At 41.0% G+C, this 20,441-nt stretch overlaps 1 protein-coding gene and 1 non-coding gene across 3 annotated transcripts in view; both read right to left on the minus strand.

The window, feature by feature from the left end:
• The window catches only part of Lrrc28 (leucine rich repeat containing 28), a 126,499-nt gene that overhangs the window by 51,944 nt on the left and 54,114 nt on the right, over positions 1-20,441 (minus strand). The window lies entirely within an intron of this gene.
• Positions 5,568-5,702, minus strand: LOC121826990 (small nucleolar RNA SNORA70). Its single transcript, XR_006069141.2, has one exon. It is a non-coding gene; the product is annotated as a small nucleolar RNA SNORA70 (small nucleolar RNA).

Consider the following 20,441-nt stretch of genomic DNA (forward strand, 5'->3'; position numbering starts at 1 on the left):
GTTTAGGTCCAAGGAGGAAAAAGTACAACAGACAAAAACCATAAGAAACAAAATTATTTTCCTATCACAAAAACAGACAGGAGGCTATGTGTTACCCTAAGAGAGATAGAGAGATAGTTCGTAATCATAAAATAGAAATTCAGGAAGAAACAGTAACGACAAGTATATACATACCTAATAAGAGCTCCAAATGAAGGGATGAAACAACACAAGACGCAGCATTTCAACACACCATTGTCACCACTGGCAGAGCAACAGGGCGTAAGTATGGCAAGGATACACAAGACTCAAGCCCCACGAAAAGCAAGCCGAGTCTTCTGACACCTTGGAAACTGCACCAAGAAACAGTTTTGGAGCGCACAATGCATTATCCAGGGTTAACCATATGCTACACCATTAAACAGGTCTCATAATTAAAGGACTGAAATCATACAAAGGGTGTACTCTGATCCATGGGATACAAGTAGGAATACACAGAAGAAAGAAATCTGGAAAACCTCCAAATACCAGAATTAAGCAGCATACTTCTAAATAACCAACAAGTAAAAAAAATTGAAAGGAAAATTAGAAAATGTTTTTGATCAAATGAAAACAATCGTGAGCAAATGCCCAGGCTGACAGGATGCAGACAGGGAGGTGGGATGGCAGCTGAGCTCGGTGGTTCCGGGAAAGCTCCAGACATGCTTCAGAAGCTTCCACCAAGAGAGAGGAGAAAAAGAGCGACCAGGAAACTCAGAGTAAGCGGAGGGAACAATCAAAGCTACAATAATGAAGCAGAAATCTGCAAAACAGAAACTCAGTAGAAACCAGGTCAGTTCTTAAAGACAGCTGAGTGCCAAACCTTAGGCAGGGAAGCGGCCGGGAGGGCAGGGGGAAGGAGGAGACATGAACTGCTGAAATGGAACCAAGATGGGGCAGAGCAACTTCACAGGCATGAGCTGTTCCCTTCAGCAGGTGAACAGACATTCTGCTATGCACAGATAGCCCACCACTACTCAGAAAGAGAAGGGAACAATGGCACACCGCAGAGCTGAATCTCACGTCACCGAGTCGAGGGGCACACACCACACCATGACGGTTACACATTCCTTTGGGAAAGGCTAAACTCGTAGGCCAGAGAGCAGAGCAGTGACTGACGGGCAGGCCTGGACAAAGGCTGGCTGGTATACAGGAGTTTAAAGACATCCTGGGAAGGAGAGGCACTCAAACTCGTACACACAGGACCAGATCCTAGAAGACTGAGTTGTATGTTAGAAAAAAAAAAAGAAACTCAGGAGTATCTTAATTTTTTTCTAAAGGCTATACAAATAACACATATAGCTTATTAAAGCAAAATTAAAAAAAATATATATATATACTGATTTTCTGACTATTATAAGTACAATAGTTTTTCTGAGTATAAATTCACATAATCAGTCTCTTAACTATTTTTACTTCTAATAAAAAATTATTGACATTTTTTTAATCTCTAAAAAAGTTACCTTTTTTCTAAAAAGCCTTTTCTGATATGTGCTTCTTGTGTGTGTGTATGTATACATACTCACATGTGTGGGGGACATACCCAAGGTCAAGCACATGGAGGTCAGAGGTTGGTTGCTCTTATTCTGAGACAAGGTCTCTCACTGACTCAGACAGACTGGCCGGCCAATGATGGCCAGAGGTGCAGCTCCTGTCTCTGACACCCAGCACTGTGGCTACAGATAGATGCTGCCACCCTGGCTCTGTTAGGAGAGAGCTGGGGATCTGAACTCAGGCCTCATGCTTACGCAGTAAGTCCTTCATCAGGTGAGCCGTCTCCCCGGCTCCACTTTTACCATTCTTGATACTGAAAGTGTTTATAATGAAAGTGATTTATACTAATAAATATTTTGACAACTTGAAAGTTATTTATTGCTACGTCACCTTAAAATCAACACAGTACTGTGGACAGATACAACATGCAACTCTGGCGATGCTTACAGCCTTCTCCCCTTTCCAGCTGGGTCTTCTGACCACACCTCTTGGACTCCGCTCCACTTCTTCCCTGAAGGTAACCATCACTCTGTAAGCCTCGTTTCCTTAACGTCCCTTGAACAATCCTAGCTTCACAACTGCTGGCCACTGTTTACTTTTATGCTAAATACACAATTCCTTAAAAATTTCAGCCACTTGTATCTTGAAGATGACTTTGATGCTGCCACACAGTCATTACTGAGACCAAGCATAAAAATAACATCCAGGTATTAATTTCCAAGGAAAACAGTAAAGCCCCCTTTAAACCATCACCCCATGGATGAACACTGACCTAACCTAGAATTTAAATGGAATGGGAAGGAAGCCACCCACTCCAGGCCAACCCGATGGCCACACAGAGTCAATAACAAGGCTGCTATTTTCAAGTCTGGCTTTTTCCGGAGCCACTAAAAACAGCTCTAACTTAAGTTCTACTGCACCCTGGACTAAGGAGAACACGCAAAGAAATAAAAGCCAACATTTCAACGCTAGATTCCTTCTGTACACAACACATCTCCCTCTCATTCATTCACATCTTTTGATGAGGTTTTAAAAGGATATTTTCTCGGCTATTTACATACAAACAGGTCAAAACTGTAACTGTTATGTATTATCAGCCATGAAACTTTGGGTTATTTACTCAATTATTTCTACCATGAGTTTGCTATAACGAACAAATATCTGTTAAAAAAAATATAACCCTTACGTCAAGATGTCAATATGTGATTTCATGAAATGGACTGTATAAGTAAATTCAAAGACACAAGGCAGAGAAAGAAGCATTTCTAATTCCAGAGCCTCATACTATAAAGTATTCATTTTATGGCTGATATCTTAGTACAGAAACAACTGCAAACACATCGCTATGTTTTGTGTCTAACAGAGAAAGGGCTCTCAAGAACCAGGTAGCTTTCAGAAACTGAAAAACACTGAAACACATCACACACACACAAACACAAACACAAACACACACAACAACAACAACAACTCCTCAGGTATAACTGAAATATCAGTGTACCTTAACGCAAGCTCCAAGGCTTACCAGCACGCATCAACAACTCTGCAGCCTCGGGCCTTGCTTTTAACAACTAGGATCAGGCCGGAGAGACATTAAAAGTCATTTTTTAAAAGGCGGGATTTGTGGATCTTGGAGTTTAATCTGCTTCTCTGACACGAGCAAGTCCTTAGTCCTCAATTACTGCACAGTTGCATGTCACTCAAGTAGGACATGCTCTGAGAAATGAACCATCAGCAGCTCTGTCATCTGAATGTCATAAACTGTGAGGACACAAGCCTGGATGGTGGAGCCTACTGTACACATGGAGGCCACATGGCCGTCTGTGGCTCCTGGACCACAAACCTACACAGCATTAACTGTACAGTTGCTGCTGGTAACTGCAACACAATGCTAACAGCTACACTGTCACTATGTGATGGGAAATGTTCACTTCATTGTTTCCCGATGAACATGCAGCCCAGCACTTCTGAACTTTCTTCATGAAGTACATGGCTGTACTCGTATTTTAAAAATAAAAACCAGTTACTCTGCATATTAAGCAACCTGCCTAGAAATAGCCTGGTTCCTACACTCGGTAGAATCATGCTCACTGAGCAGATAGGGGCCAAGAGACGAGTGAAGTGAGGCCAGGGCTGGAAAGATGGCTCAGTGGTAAACGCGCCTGTCACTGAGCCTGAGGTCCTAAGTTTGAGTCCTGGGACCTGCATGGAGGAAGGAATGAATCGAATCCTACAAGCTGTCCTCTGGCTGACACACATGCACTCATACACACAATAAGTAAATAAGTGAAACGTTTTTTAAATCAAGAAAAACACCCCCATCTATGAACCAAACTAGGTATATAAATGCAATAAGGATATTGTTACTTTGTACACTAATTTAAATAAAGAAACAAAAAACTCATCTCGCCACTAATTTTATGTCTGTTATCAACTTAATATCAGAAGAACAAATACTACAAAGAGTATACATATTACTTATTTTTTTAAAGATTTATTTTCATTATGTTTAATTATGTGTATATGTGTGTGTCCATATAGCTACGTGCCCATGAGTACGGGTGCCGATGGAGGCCAGAGGCATTAGATCCCCGGATGCTGGAGTTTCAAGTGGTTGTAAGCTGTCTGACATGGGTGTTGAGAACTGAACGTGGGTACTCTGGAAGAGTAGGATGTGCTCTTAACCATCAAGCCATTCCTCTGGCCCTGTAAAGTTATTTTATATCAATAGGGAAGGACAGAAAAGGAAGGAAAGCTCCCAACTTATTTCAAAACTACAGAAGCCAAAATTCCATTAGGATTACTAACAAATGAAGTCAATAAAGCTGTGACAATTATATAAGGAAATCCACAAGCATGTTGAAATGTATCAACATTTTTAACATAATCCATTCCCATAGTACCTCAAAGCTATAAAACGAACCATCGACAGCAAGGGCAGGCGTGCACTACCGTAGATGGTAAAATCTGAGGCCATTCACATGGAAATCAGGAAGAAGGAGTCATGCTGCCATCCCAGTAACTACTCACCACTGTCTAAGAGGCTCTACATGACGCAGGAGTAAAATGCAATGAATGAAAGGAACATGGATGTTTGGTCAGACTGCAACATCTCTACATGACAGCAAGGTAACTGTAGATCTCACAGAAGGCAGAAAAAAGTAAAGTCATCTGTAACATAGTTGGACATAAGAAATACCTGAGAGTACTTATCTCAGTACCACAGGGACGTGTTGGAACAAAATTCCAATTCACACTGACAATCAAAAAACAAAATGCCAAACCTATAAAATACCAAAAAATACATAGGGAAAACTCAAAATTCATATTTACAAATTCATAAAATCATACTGAAAAATTTAAACATGATCTCAAAAACAGCACTTTTGGACAGCAAAAATCAAATTCATAAGAAGTGCAACTCTTCTAAAATTGATGTGTATGTGTAATTCCAGATTACTGAACATGATTTGGTAGGATACCGGAGAGCACTGTGGAAGCCCTCAGGAATACAGGGCTTGCCACTTTTCTAGGGGACCACAACTGGTGATATATTTGACCCTACAGTCATCAAGAATGAGGTATTTGGGGGGCTCAAAGGTTAAGAGCACTGACTGCTCTTTCAGAGGTCCTGAGTTCAGTTTTCAGCAACCACACGGTGGCTCACACCCATCTAGAATGAGATCTGGTGCCTTCTGGGGCATGCAGGAATATATGCAGATGGAATACTGTATGCATAGTAAATAAACAAATCTTTAAAAAAAAAACAAAACAAAGAATGAGGTATTTCTAAGTGACCATGGCTTCAAACTCATCTACACTTAGCTTGGTGAACCCCACTTCTCTGAGATGTAGGTCTTCTGTGGCCAGGGAACTTGAGCCTCAGAGACCTCTATCACGTGTCCTTAGTCTGCAGCCTGGTGCGAATGGACAGGATGACCTTGCCAGTGTGAAGCCTGGTCACTGTGCCCCGAGGCTTTCCAAAGGCACCACACATACCTGTCTGGAGCCTAGACTGGGGACCGCTTTGAGATTGAGGACTTGAGTAACTGCCAGAAGGTTATCTTCAAGGTCCCTTAGGACAATCCATACAGGCAGCAGGCTGCACACTCTGTCAAGAAGCCTGCAGTTTGCAATCACTGTACACCAGGCCCTCATGGGGAAAGGAACTTGGTCAGCTTAATTGGCTGCAAAGTGATTCCAATTATTTTTAAATGGATGAAAGATTTAAAAGGTAAGTATCCTCTAAGGAAAAAAAATCCCTAAAAACATGAAAAATATTGAGGCATTTTAGCAAAATATTACAGAACTAGCATAATAAAAGATGAAGACATCATTAAATGCGAACATAAATATACCAAGTCCAGCAGTCCTGACACCTGTAGGCTGTATCTATCAGAACCTGGAGCAGTCAGTGCAAGCAGCTGGGACCTGAGGCAGAGCACACTAGGAAAGAGTGATGGCCAAGTGAAGAGCCACAGGTCTACTGGGAACTCTGGAAAATTCTAGGCTTGGGCTTAGGTGAGAACATGGAGGAGCTTGAGCAAGCGCTGCCACAGAGCTGACGTGAGAACACAACGTCATGTGGAAGCAGTGTGGAAGATACTGGAGGTCTGCTTCAGTCAGGGCAGAGACCCTGTCAACCCTGATCCATCAGATCTGAAGACCAGAGAAGCCTCACGGTAAGAACCAGCTCCCAGAGGAAGACCTCAGCTCCATCCCAACGAAGCCAGAAGACAACTGAGGAGGAAGGTGGCAGGGTAGCGGTGAAGACCGGCTCTGACTTCAAGTTGGAAAATACCCAGGATTTTCACAAGCGGCTGCACAGCTGTCTCATACTTACACTATGGACCAGAAGTGTAAGGTACCCCGATATACACTAAGAAAAGCTGAAGACTTGTTAAAATGATCAAGTTACTGAAAGATTTAAACAAGACTTAAAAATATATATATAAAAACAACACTGCTGGATACCAAAACCCAATTTTTTAAAAGTAGCTACCTTTATAAAAAGAGTTAGTGTGACCATGAGAACCTTCATATAATGCAACATCTATGCTCACCAAGCTCAAGATGACCAGGTATACCTGAGCAGCAGAGGAGAACCAATGCCAATATACTGTGGAGGAACACAAAATAATCTAGAGTCCCAGTGTAGCAGCCATAATGTTGACTATTAAAACAACCCTTAGCGCCAAAGCAAAACAAAAAATCTAGAAAGAACAAAATTCGCTAAACAAACAAAACCTAAACATGCATCAAAAAACAAAACAAGCTGGGTGGTGATAACACAACCTTTAATCCCAGCACTTGGGAGGCAGAGGCAGGCGGATCTCTGTGAGTTCAAGGCCAGCCTGGTTTACAGAGTAAGATCCAGGACAGGCACCAAAACTACACAGAGAAACCCTGTCTCAAAAACAAACAAACAAACAAACAAACAAACAAACACAGGGCAATAAAGCCCACAGTCAGAGACTGAAAAGAAGAGTCATAGACCCTGACCTGGAAACAGACTGGGTGTAAAGAACACATTGACTACTCCTAGGCCTGCAGACTTGGGGCCTGCCTGGATAGAACACCACTGCACATAATCACAGACGGCTGGTTGTACATTCCCGGCTTTACTACCCAGAAGTTTGTCATCGCTGAGAATATCAGGAAGCACAATGAAAATAAGTTATCACTCACGTATTTTACAAATACAGTGATATACAACTTTTGAAAGTAAAAAAATCAAATTAGTGGTGGTGGAGAGGCGGCCTAGTAGTTAAGGGCACTCGCTGCTCTTGATCTAGGTTCAGTTACCAACACCCAAATGGAAGCTCACAACTGGCAGTGACTCCACTTCCAGGGGATCCAATACCTTCCCTGGCAAATGTGTGTACCTGAACACATGCAATACACACATATACATACACGCACTCACAAACATTAAAAAGAATCAAGTTAGCAATTACAAAGACCTGTTAACAGATGCCATATTTATGAAAGATAATTATTTACAAGGGAATTTTAAAGTCAAATACACCTGCACGTATGACATTTGAGAAGCATAAGAAACTATTTGACTCAATTATGTCTAAGTGTCAAGCTTGTCAATAAATCCCCAGTAGGAAATTCTTAGGTTAAAAGATACCACTTCAATTAAGAAAAATCACCTGCTTTGACATTTTCCTGGTGCCTTGTATATTAGTAAATTACTCACTAGAACCCCAGTCAAGATTCTTAAAAATAAGTTACTTCCCAGATGTTTACTGAATATCTAACCAAATAATTTGGTATCTGAAGTACCTGCCAAAATGCCACTGAGAAGGTTGCAGGAAAAAACAAACCAAACTAGAAAGTGCTCTTGGTGGCACCTGCAGTTAACTGCACACAGAGAGATGGCTCAACTCCTTCCTCAGACATAGTCTCTTTGAATTTTAAAAGCTTTTCTTCTAACATTTAGCATCTTTATTATTGCTTTGTATCGATGCATAGATCTCCTCAGAAAAGCTCTTTAGCTCCTTCATTCTTCAAGACTCATGGAGACCACATTCACAGATCCTCATTTGTGTTTTATTTTAGTGCTTGTCTGTTGCAGATTTCTTCTGGGTCTGACTTTTCCCTCTGTACTGAGGTAGCACAAAGGGATGTCCAGGCTTTGACTTGCAGGAAACACTAGGTGTCCATTGTTGGCATAAAACCATTATAATCAGTCTCAAGACACAGCGCAGCGTCACAGAGAAGAATACTTCTTTATTTCACTGTTTGACAGACAAGAACTAAAAGCAACCCATACCCTGTCCTCTGAAAAGAATGTTACAATGTTACCACTTTCATCTCCCTTTCTAGGCTTAAATCAGGGAGATGTTTTAAGGAGAAAGTATTTAGTGTATATACAATATTACCAAATGCTTCATTTAGTTATTTCTTTGAGGTTCCCATAAGAAAAGGAGCTACCTTGAAAAATAGAGAGGAGTTGATGATCACCACTGCTGAATACTGGTTTAAATTTTCCAGGGACTACAGACGTTAGTTCTGTGGGTAAGAGTGTACGCGGTTCAAGCATGATGTCCTGAGGAAGGTCCCTAGCACTCATGTAAGAAGCTGGGTGTGGCTGGGTATGTGCCCCTATAGCCCCAGTGCTACGCAGGGCAGAGACAGGAGGATTGCTGGGGCTGGTGACCACCTGCCTCATTCCCCGTTAGCAAAGCGGAGAGTGACAGAGAAGAAAGTCCTGTCTTCCCTCGACCTCCACACATGTGGACTTCCACTCACACGTGCACACATGTGCAAATATACATTACACACATGTATACAAATATTTTCCAATATAGTAAAGAATCTTACTAAAGCCATAAATAACTGACTGCTAAATGCAAACTCTTTCTAAAGAATCAATAGGAAACTCACACTAGCAGTATCTGCATGGAAAACTCATCTGGGTTTGCAAGTTCAGATCAGGAGTCTCCATTGGGAAGTACCGGGACTCTATGTTTGTGTCGACTGCTTTAAGGTGATTTCACATGGAGAGATGTACAAATTTAAACTTTGCTATGCTGCTTCAACTTTTACTCCTAAGCTCATGTAACCACGTGTAATAAAAATTAATATGTTATTATGATGGTACTGCATCACACATTTTGGGATTCTAAGAAAGGCAAAAGATTCTAAACACCTGTCACACTGTTTTTAAAAAAACTGGTTTTATTTGTAAGAATGATCACACAGAAATTCATTAAAATTCTAAGAACTGGATTTTTTTTTAATAGTTCAGTTCCCTGAAATTCAGTGTAACAAAGATTAAACAATTCAATAAATGATAAATGTGTGTATTTATTTAGGTCATGCAAATCCATACTTCTGTGGGCCTCACAAGTTCTATCATTATAGAGCAGAAAAATTCTAAATTTATATAGTTTCTGTCAAATGTATCACAGAACTTTGTATTGTGCTTCTAATGAGAACTCATAAAACATATTTCTTTCGATTTCTATTTATTTCCTAGCCTTAAAAAAAAAAAAAAAAGAAATCCTTCATGGGACTATATTTGGCTAACAAACTAGTCCCTATAGACCAGTGTTCACAGTCTTTTATGTGGTCTGCAAATCTTTTGTCTGCACTGTATTAATAAAGCTTTCAAAAACTAAATAACAGGAGGTAAGGACGCGGTTTAAAGGCCAGAAGAGCCATGTGGAAGAAGGAGTAGCAAAGAGCTCCACACAGGCTCCCGTTTTCCCCGGAAAGGCTGTATGAACAAAGAAAATACTGAAGAACACGAACATTCCCCAAGGTAACTTTGTGCTTGATTCTTCCTATCACAAAAACTAAGTCTAGGAAAACACAAGAAATCAGGTCAAAATAGCATTCAAAAAAGCCACCTAGAAAAACGAACTCACACATGCTCCCACTGAATTGCTGCAATAATTTTATCAAACGTTGGTGAGGACAGGCACCACGGAGTTCATGGAGCTGCATGTGAGGCATGTTTTACTCAGGCCACATCAACACCAGTTAGGCCAGGGCTCTCAGGGTCTGAAGGATGTGGGCAATACAAATGCTACATGTCTAACTAGCACCCCACAGAGCAGTTAGCAAGTCAAAACACCAGCAGGTTCCTAGTAGGTTTTAAGAGATACTTTCCCTATCTGCTCCATAAGTGCTTAACACTCTAAATAGTAGCTCTATGGTCTTCATCTATCTTAAAAAACAAAACAAAATAAAACAAAAAAAAACTCAAGACTTTCATTTTATGTGTGTTTTACATGCATGTATGTGTGGGCATCACATGCAAGCTTGGTACCATCAGAGATCAAAAGAGGGCATTGGATCTCCTGGAACTGGAGTTACAGATGGCTGTGAACCACCATGTGGATGTTGGGAGCTGAACCTGGGACTCTGCAAGACTAACAAGTGCTCTTAACCACTGAGCTTTCTCTCCAGCCTCTATCATCTTCTTCTCATATAAGAAAAATAATAAGCTGTTTGGACTCTGCTCGAAGACAATGGGACACTAAATCTGAGTTGGTTTTGCTTGTCCCTGTCACCCTAATGCTGTGGACATGCAGTCTGTGAGGTCCTGATTATAATTTTAGACTGTCAGCTTAAACAAATGAAAACCTTTCTCAGAAGCCATGCGTGCATCTACCCACAGTCCTTTCAATATCATTTGCAGATATTTTTGTTTTGTTCTTTCAAAGGCTGTTCGAAGAGTTTTCAAATTGTATCTTAATTTCAAATCTGTGTTTATAATTCTCTCCTATCACACAGTCACTTTCTCCCTGCAGGCAAATATCATTCAGTCACCTCTGGCCCATATTTCCAATGCTGTAGCAGTAGTAACTAAAAAGTTTCCTCTAACATACAGAATAAACCATGCTCATAACCAACCCCTCAAATCCTTCCACAAAAATACAAGTTTCATTATTTCTAGACAACGGTTTTCACCACAGAAACCCTGCATAATGCAAGGCACAGCCAGACGGAGTTGACAAGACTAAAGGAAGAAAAAGGCAATCTGGTTTGAAAAGATTCAACATAAAATATGTTCAAACAATTTTAATGTTTCCTCTGTATCTGCATCTTAAATAGGTATTTTAATAGGCATATGTACTGCTGAGTGACAAAAGTATGATGTAAATTATTTATAGGGGTTTGCTTTGAGACCTGTACATAGCCCAGGCTGGCCTACTCAGGCGTCAGCCTACTAAAGTGCTGGGATTCTAGGTGTGTGCAACCACACCGCCCATTATTTTTATACACCCTTAAGTTTAGAAATGTATCAACACGGTCACATTACACAAGGCCTACTGGGAGAGAGCATCCAGAACTAGAATTCAAGTGCTTTATGGTTTATGGAAAACAAGGACTCACTCTATTAGCAATTCTGTAGACAAGTTGCTAATTTGTTTATCCAAGTTTTTACTTGTGATACTTTTTTATTACAAATTAACATTTTAAAAGTCTCATTGCTGGGAAAGAGATTGGCAGAAGGAGAAGATGATGTTCCAGGCATCCTCTCTGTGGGGGTCATGGCTAGGGATAAACAGGGCATGAGATATTTTTTCTTATTCATGAGCCTGGTCATAGTTGGTACTTAACAAGATTTCTGCCACAAGACTTTGGTTAAGTCCAAACCTTTCTACATGGTCCCTTTCATTAACCATCAAGTAGCAAGAGCTAATCTGTGTTAATTGCTGGGGAAAATTGAAAAATGATATGATTGGTTTAAAGCATATGGACTTATATCTGCATGTGAATCTACAATTATCTCAAAATTAAAAATTAACTTTAAAAAGGGAATGCCAATGGCAGTGCAGGCATATACTCTTGGAATCTGTTCCTACCATGAAAAATTTAGAAGACTATTTAGGAAACTGGAAATTCATCCTAAGCCCAGAGTTCAAGCCTAAAAAGACCCACTCGGCTTAGTGAGTCACAGCTTTGGACACTCTACATCAGATTCATGATGGGCAGAGACCAGCTGCTCCCAATAGAAGAAAACCAAAGCACACACATTTGTGGCCAAGCATTTGCCTGATACACTGTGATCCTCTCAGTTATAATGTAAATAATCAACACTGAAATTACAATATGCGCCTAGCAATTGTTACAATAATTGCATGCTCACTATTCGCATCGATGTTCTATTATAAAATCTATTCTTTTCATCCTCTAAAGTTGAAAATCTATATAAACAAACTCATTTTAGCATTTATTATTTTATTTCTTTGCATTAAAGAAAATAAAAACTGATGTTAAGTTCTAAGTAAGGAAAACTCAAAATGTGAAGCTGTATGCACATCTTATTGTTTTCTAGGAAAAGTACAATTAAAGGTTTACTTTACTTTGATTATATGCTTAGAAATGAATCCACAAGAATGGAAAATTCAATTGTCCTGAAGGAACCACATTTGGAAAATTCCAGACATTAAAAAAAAAAAAGATTACTAAAGCCATGTTTTCACTGAGAATAATCGGTTAATGAACAACATGCAGAAAGCTTGCCCCAGCTTCTTCTCAAGAGAATCGGACACTGCAAACCCCAGAGAAAGCCAAAGGGCCAAGGGGGTGCTGCTCCGTAACTGACAGAACACAAACATTCTCAAGTTTCTGCCAGTTCCTGTGAGCGCAGGAACCTGTCCAGTGACACAGGAGGCCAAGCATGGGAAGAAGTGCCACAACGTTCACCACAGAAGCAGTCTGTATAGCTCCACAAGGCCCTGAAATGTTCTAAATAACTGCTCAAACAACAGCTTGGGGATATTTTAGAAGACTAGCATCCTAGTACATGGGGAACTCACTGTGCTTCCTCCACCGACAGCAAGCATAAAATGCTGGACAACTCTCAAAAACAACACCAACAACCTCACCACCAGGCCCCCGGAAAGCAATCCAAAGCAGACAACAACTCAGAAACATTTGTCGGAACACAAGGGTACCCAAGTTCATAAAAGAAACCCCACTAACGAACGGTCTAAATCACATATCGACCCTCACAGTGATAGTGGGAGACTTCAATACCTTACTCTCACCAATAGACAGGTCATCCAGACAAAAACTAAAGAGAGAAATGCTGGAGCTAACTGATGTCATAAACCAAATGGACCAAACAGATATTTACAGAACTTTTCACCCAAGTACAAAAGAATCTACCTTCTCAGCACTTCATGGAACTTTCTCCAAAAGTGACCACAAACTTGGGCACAAAGAAAGTCGCAACAGACACAAGAAAACTGAAGTAACACCCTGCATACTACCTGAGCACTGAAGATTAAAGTTGGGTATCAACAACAGAAGAAACAAGAGAAAGCTCAAAAATTCATGGAAACTGAGCAACCAATGAAAAATGGGTCAAGAAAGAACTCAGGAAAGATTTTAAAACATTCTAGAATTGAATAAAATGAAAACACAGCATACCCAAACTTATGGGCACAGGAAAAGTAGTTGTAAGTTCACAGCATTGTGTACATAAAGAAATTGGAGGGAACTCATATTAGTAACTTAATAGCACACCTGTGGAATAAAAAGAAGAAATAACGCCCCAAAGGAGTAGATGGCAAGAAATCAAAGTCAGGGCTGAAATCAATAAAGTAGAAAAAAACAAACCAAATACAAAGAATCAATGAAGCACAGAGTTGGTTCTTTGAGAAAATCAGTAAGATTGACAAACCCTTAGCCAAATTAACTAAAGGCAGAGGGAGAAGATCCAAATGAACAAAGCCAGACACAAAAAGAAGGGCCACCGAGGACATCCAGAGACGCATAAGGATATACTTTAAAAACCGGTACTTCACTAAATCAGAAAAATCTGAAAGAAATTGATAATTTTCTCAATAGAGACCACCTACCACAGTCAAATCAAGATCAGGTAAAGACCTATAACCTGAATTAAAAGTCAGAATAGTGAAATAGAAACTGTAATTAAAAGTCTCCCAACCACAAAAAACTCAGGGCTTTAGTGCAGAATCCTAGATGACTTTCAAACTAGAGTTAATGCTAATACTCCTCAATTACTCCACAAAATAGAAACAAAATGAATACTGCCCAATTCATTTTATGAGGCCACAGTTACTCTGATACCTAAACTACATAATGACTGAACAAAAAAAGAGAATTATACCCCAGCACTCAAGAGACAGAGGCAGGTGGATCTCTGTGACTTTGAGGCCAGCCTGGTCTACAGTGCTAGTTCCAGGACAGCCAAGGCTATACAAAGAAACTCTGTCTTGGAAAACAACAACAACAAACAAACAAACAATAACTTAAAAAAGAAAGAAAAGAATTACAGCCTGATTTTCCTATGAACACAGATGCACAAATTCTCAATAAAATACTTGCAAACTGAATTCAAGAACACATCAAAAAGATCATCCACCATGATCAAGGGGGCTTCATCACAGAGATTCAGAGATGGTTCAACATACATAAATCAATAAATAAAAACATAAAAACAATCTGAAAGACAAAAGCCGTGATCATCTCATTAGATGTAGAAAAGGCCTTTGACAAATTCCAACACCCCTTCTTAATAAAAGTCCTGGAGAGATTAGATACAAGAGACATAACTCACTATAACAAAGACAGTTTACAGAAAGCCTACAGCCAACATCAACGTAAATGGAGAGAAACTCAAAGCAATTCCACTAAAATCAGGAATAAGTCAAGGTTGTCCACTCTCTCCATACCTACTCAATATAGTATTTTGATGTCTTAGCTACAGCAATGAGACAGCTGAAGGAGATCAGGGGACACAAATAGGAAGGGAAGAAGTCAAAGCATCTGTATTTACAGATGCTATGATAGTATACATAAGTGACACCCAAAATTCCACTGGGAAACTCCTACAGCTCATAAGTAGTTTCAGTAAAGTAGCTGGATAAGAAATTAAAACACAAAACAGTAGCCCTTCTGTATACAATGACAACCAGACTGAGGAAGAAATCAGGAAAACAACACTTTTCACAATAGCCTCAAATAACATAAAGTATCTTGGGGGTGACTCTAACCAAGCAAGTGAAAGGTTTGCATGATTAAAATCCTTAAGACACTGAAGAAAGAAACTGAAGAAGATACCAGAAGATGGAAAGATCTCCCCCACTCATAGATAGGTAGGATTATAATAGTAAAAATAGCCACCTTGCCGGGAAGTGGTGGCAGGTGAATCTCCGTGAGTTCAAGGCCATCTTGGTCTACAAAGTGAGTTTCAGGACAGGCTCCAAAAGCTACACAGAGAAACCCTGTCTTGAAACAACCAAAAAAAAAAAAAAGCCACCTTACCAAAAGTAATTCACAGATTCAATACACTCTCCATCAAAATTTTAACACAATTCTTCACAGAACTTGAAAGGACTATTTTGAGCTTCATATGGAAACACAAAACACCCAGGATAGATAAAACACTGCAGAAAATCAAAGGACTGCGGGAAGTATTGCCACTCCCAATTTCAAGTTGTACTACAAAGCTATAATAATAAAAATAGCATGATACTGGCACAAAACCAGACACACTGATCAATGGAATCAAACTAAAGACGCAGAGAGAAGTCCACACACCTGTGGACACCTGTCAATAAAGAAGCCAGAAATACACACTGGAAAAAAAGACAGCATCTTGAACGATGAAGCCAGTCAGTTGGATGGCTGCATGTAGAAGAATGTAAGTAGACCCATACTCATCACCCTGCATGACAGTCACCTCCAGATGCATCAAAGACCTTAACCTATGGCCAGACATACTGAACCTAGTAGAAAAGAAAGTGGGGAACAGCCTTGAATGCACTGGCACAGGAGACAACTTCCTGAACAGAACCCCAATAGCACAGGCAGAAAAATCAACAATTAATAAATGAGAGCTCATGAAACCGAAAAGATTCTGATGGCAAAGGACACCATCATATGGACAAAGTAGTGGCCTATAGAACAGGAAAATATTTTTACCAACTACACATCTGAAAGAGGGTTAACATCCAAAATATAAAGAATTAAAAAAGCTGAACATCAAGAAAACAACTGAAATTTAAAAAGATGTACACACACAAATAGAGAATTCTCAAAAGAGGAAACTGTAAGGATTCTGTACTTAATTACGACAGCATCCCAGGATAAAAAGCAGGTGGGCCCTCTGTGCGTCCCTCTCTTTCCTTTCCGCTCCTTCCTTCCGTCTGTCCTTTCTCTCTCTCCCTCCCTCTCTCTCTCTCCCTCTTCCCCACAACCTTCTCTCCCAATAAAGCTCTAAAAAGGCAACCATGACTGTGATTCTTCTGATCAGCACTCTCCTCTGCCGGCATGGCCGCCTGTGGCAGCCAGACACAAGCAGCGCGCCATTTAACCAACAGAAACTCAAATGGCTGAAAAGCACTTAAAGAAATGTCCAACATCCTTAGCCATCAGGGAACTGCAAATCAAAACTACTTTGGGATTTCATCTCTCACAAATCAGAATGGCAAGATCAATAAAAGGCAGCTCACGATGGCAAGGGCGTGGAGTAAGGGAAACACTTCCCCACTGTTAGTGGGAGTGCAAACTGGTACAGCCACTATGAAAATCAGTGTGACGGACGGTTCCTCAGGAAGACAGAACTCAATCTACCTCAAGATCTGCCTATACCACTTTTGATCCCAAAGGGTACTTCATCCTACCACAGAGACACTTGCTCAGCCGTGTTTATTGCTGTACTATTCACAATAGCCAGATACTGGAAACCACCTAGATGCCCATCAACAGACGAATGGATAATGTGGTACATTTATACAGTGGAATATTACTCAGCCACTACAAAATGAAATCATAACAGGAACTGGAAAAAAAATCATTCTGAGGTAACTAAGACCCAGAAAGACAAATATGGTATGTCTTTGCTTATGTGATGTTGGCTGTGATGTCACTGATAAACAAGCGACAATCCACATAACCAAAAAAGCTAGGTAGAGAGTAGGGGATTGGGGGGAGCGATGGACCGACCCCCTTAGGAAGTGGGACTAGAATAGGTAGTTATAGAAGAACAAGGTGGGGGAACTGGAATGGAAAAAATCAAACAGGAAAGGCGAGGAAAAAGAGGACAAGGGAGGGGACACGGGAAGGGACAGCCAAAGACAAGGGACGTTTGCGGAGTTATCTGGAAACCTAACTCGGCAGAGCCCTCTTATACACATATATGAAGGCGATCTAAATGAAATCACCAAGAACAGCGGAGACAGACTCACAACTGGACACCTCTCATTACCAAAAGAAGCTTCCAGTACTGGGAATGGTTACATCCAATTGAATTGTTGTCCAATGGGGTCCCAGTGGGAACCTCAAACAACCCAGGCTGTTGCCAAGGCTACTGGTGGCTCTCCACAAACTAACAGTAAGGCCCCGTTGCTGAAGACACCACCCACACAACTCACTGAACACAGAGAAGTCAAGCTGGTGCCGACCTAGAGCCTTCACCTCTACAGACTAGTATTCATGGCACTGGAAGGTACCCTGCACACTCCCAGAGGAAAAAGGCAAACACCAGCCCTGCTCCAAACCCTTCAGTCTACAAGACTGAGCTGCCTGCAAGATATGCAGGTGCAACAGTGAACAAAACGTGAAAGTAACCAAGCAGTTTCTGATCTGAGTTAAGACCCACTCCACTAAGGTGGAACCCATGCCCAACACTAGCCAAGAACGTGAGACTAGACAGGCAGGGATCCAGGAGAAAATCAAATACTACTGTACCGCTAAAGGAATGTAGCAGTGATAGAAGGCACAAGGTCCTGGTGCTCACAGATAAGCACCAGGAAACCAGGAATGTTAAACACACAAAGTTGTTTCCCCACTAAAGGAGATACATACCTGTTTCCCACTAGAAGGCTGGGAGTAGACACTGATAATAGCCTGGTGATCTGTGCTATCTACAGGGCCAGGCCACACCCAAATCCCTCAGAATGTTTATCCCAGACCTTGATCTTGAGCTTTGTTTCTCAGCCAATAGAACCTATCCCTAGGGGAGATGTCACATGTACTTTGTAGTGTGGTGACCTCTATGATGGCCTAGATCCTAACAGATCCTCTCCTCGGCCCTTAAGCTACAGAATCCGTTCTTATGGGAAAGGTCACATGCCCTTTGCAAAAGAGTTTCTATGTAGTCACACTTTAAGCTTTATTGTGATAATGGTCACCAGGAATTTTTTTTTTTTGCAAAGTTGTGCTTAAATGTGTCTAAAATGAACTGCCTGAGGTCAGACTCCAGAAGTGTGAACCGACCCCAGCTAACTAAGTCATGTTGAACCAGATTTCCTGCCTGCTGCATGCAAGACTCCCCCCAGGCAGTAACAACTCCTAACAACAGTCTGCTCTGCTCATGTATGAGTGCCTTGCTCAGTCACCATGAGAAAAGCTTCTTCCTGCAGAGATTGGAATGAACGAATACAGAGACCCACAGCCAGACATTATACAGAGTGAGAGGCCTTGAAACACTCAGCCCTAAATGGGATGTCCCCATCAAATACCTCCCCTCAGGGCTCAGGGGACCCCTCAGAAGAGGAGGTTGAAAGACTGCAAGAACCAGAGGCGATAAAGAATACCAAAGAATCAGAGACCTCTAGACACAAGAGGGTTGGAGCACATGTAAACCCACAGAGAGGGTGGAAGCATGCACAGACCTGCAGGGGTCTGCACCACATGGGTCCTAGAGCTGAAAGGGGACCCAAGTCTCCATCCCTAATCCAGAGGCTACCTCCCAATGATCGCCACTTACAAATGAAACATTAGTTGTCTTTAAGGAACTCTCCCTGGAGAAAGAAGCCACTCTTAGGGTAGGCCCAGGCCCACCAATAGACAGCCAACACAAACAGACCAAGCAGCATCTTTGGAACTTCTTTGTCTTATTATGGTAAGCCAGGATGTTTTCTGCTTGGTTGGTGTTTGTTTTGTGTTGTTGGTTTTTCTACATTACAGTTTTTGGTGTATATATTATGGCTTCCGGTTTTGGTTTTTTATGGGATTCCAGAGTGTATGGAACACGTGTGTGTCTCTGCATCTCTATGCATCTCGTGCTTTTTCTTTGGTTCTTCTTTCTTTCTTTCTTCCTTTCTTCCTTCCTTTCTTTCTTTCTTTTTTCTTTTCTTTCTTTCTTTCTTTCTTTCTTTCTTTCTTTCTTTCTTTCTTTCTTTCTTTCTTTCCTTCCTTCCTTCCTTCCTTCCTTCCTTCCTTCCTTCCTTCCTTCCTTCCTTCTTTCTTTCTTTCTTTCTTTCTTTCTTTCTTTCTTTCTTCTTTTTGTTGGTGTTTTTGAGACAGGGTCTCTCTATGCAATCTCGGCTTCCTGGATCTCTCTCTGTAGACCAGGCTGGCCTCAAACTCAGAAAGATCTGCCTGACTCTGCCTCCTGAGTGCTGGGATTAAAGGTGTGCACCACCACAGCTGGTGGCTATTTTTCTCATTTGGTTGTTTTGTCATATTCCAATTTGTTTTTTATTTACTTATTTTATTATTATTATTACTCAGACGCCTGTTTGTTTTCTAAGGAGAGACAGAATGGGTGTGGATCTGGATGCAAAGGGAGTTGGGGAGGAACTGGAGGCATAACGGGGAGGGGAAACTGTAATCAGAATATACTGTATGAAAATATCTGGGGCTGGAGAGATGGCTCAGAGGTTAAGAGCACTGACTGCTCTTCCAGAGGTCCTGAGTTCAATTCCCAGCAACCACATGGTGGCTCACAACCATCCAGAATGAGATCTGGTGCCCTCTACTGGCCTGCAGACACACATGCAGGCAGAACATTGTATACATAATAAATAAATAAATCTTTAAAAAAAAAAAAAAAAAAAGAGCCAGGCCGTGGTGGTGCATGACTTTAATCCCAGCACTCGGGAGGCAGAGCCAGGTGGATCTCTGTGAGTTCGAGGTCAGCCTGGGCTACCAAGTGAGTTCCAGGAAAGGTGTAAAGCTATACAGAGAAACCCTGTCTCGAAAAACCAAAAAAAGAAAAAAGAAAAAAAAAGAGAAAAAGAAAAAAGAAAAGAAAAGATCTATTTTTAATAGAAGAAAAAAGAAAAAGAAAAATAAACACTTGAGCACCTGCAAAGCTCCATGTAAGGAAAGCAGCTATGTTGGCAGGTCCAGCTTGGGAGGCTTCTTTATAGGACCCGGGAGCAGAGAGGGCATGCCTCAGCACTTGGGCAGGAGATTCAGCTCTACGGTTGTGTCAGCTAAAGTGGCAAATCTTCTGGAAAACAGAATGTCAACTAAGAATTCTACATCTAGCAAAACTATCTTCAAAATAAAGTTAAGGGGCCAGTGAAATGGCTCAGTGGGCACGGGTACTTGTTGCCAAGCCTGACAACCTGAGCTCCAACCTCAGGTCCCACACGGCAGAAGGAAGGAACTTTCAAGTTCTTCTCTGACCTCCAGGCACACCCACCCCAACACACAAAATAAACAAATTAGTAAAATTCTTTTCAAAATGAAGTTAAAACAAA

The sequence above is a fragment of the Peromyscus maniculatus genome, chromosome 1 (assembly GCF_049852395.1).
Source record: "Peromyscus maniculatus bairdii isolate BWxNUB_F1_BW_parent chromosome 1, HU_Pman_BW_mat_3.1, whole genome shotgun sequence".
Classification (NCBI taxonomy): domain Eukaryota; kingdom Metazoa; phylum Chordata; class Mammalia; order Rodentia; family Cricetidae; genus Peromyscus; species Peromyscus maniculatus.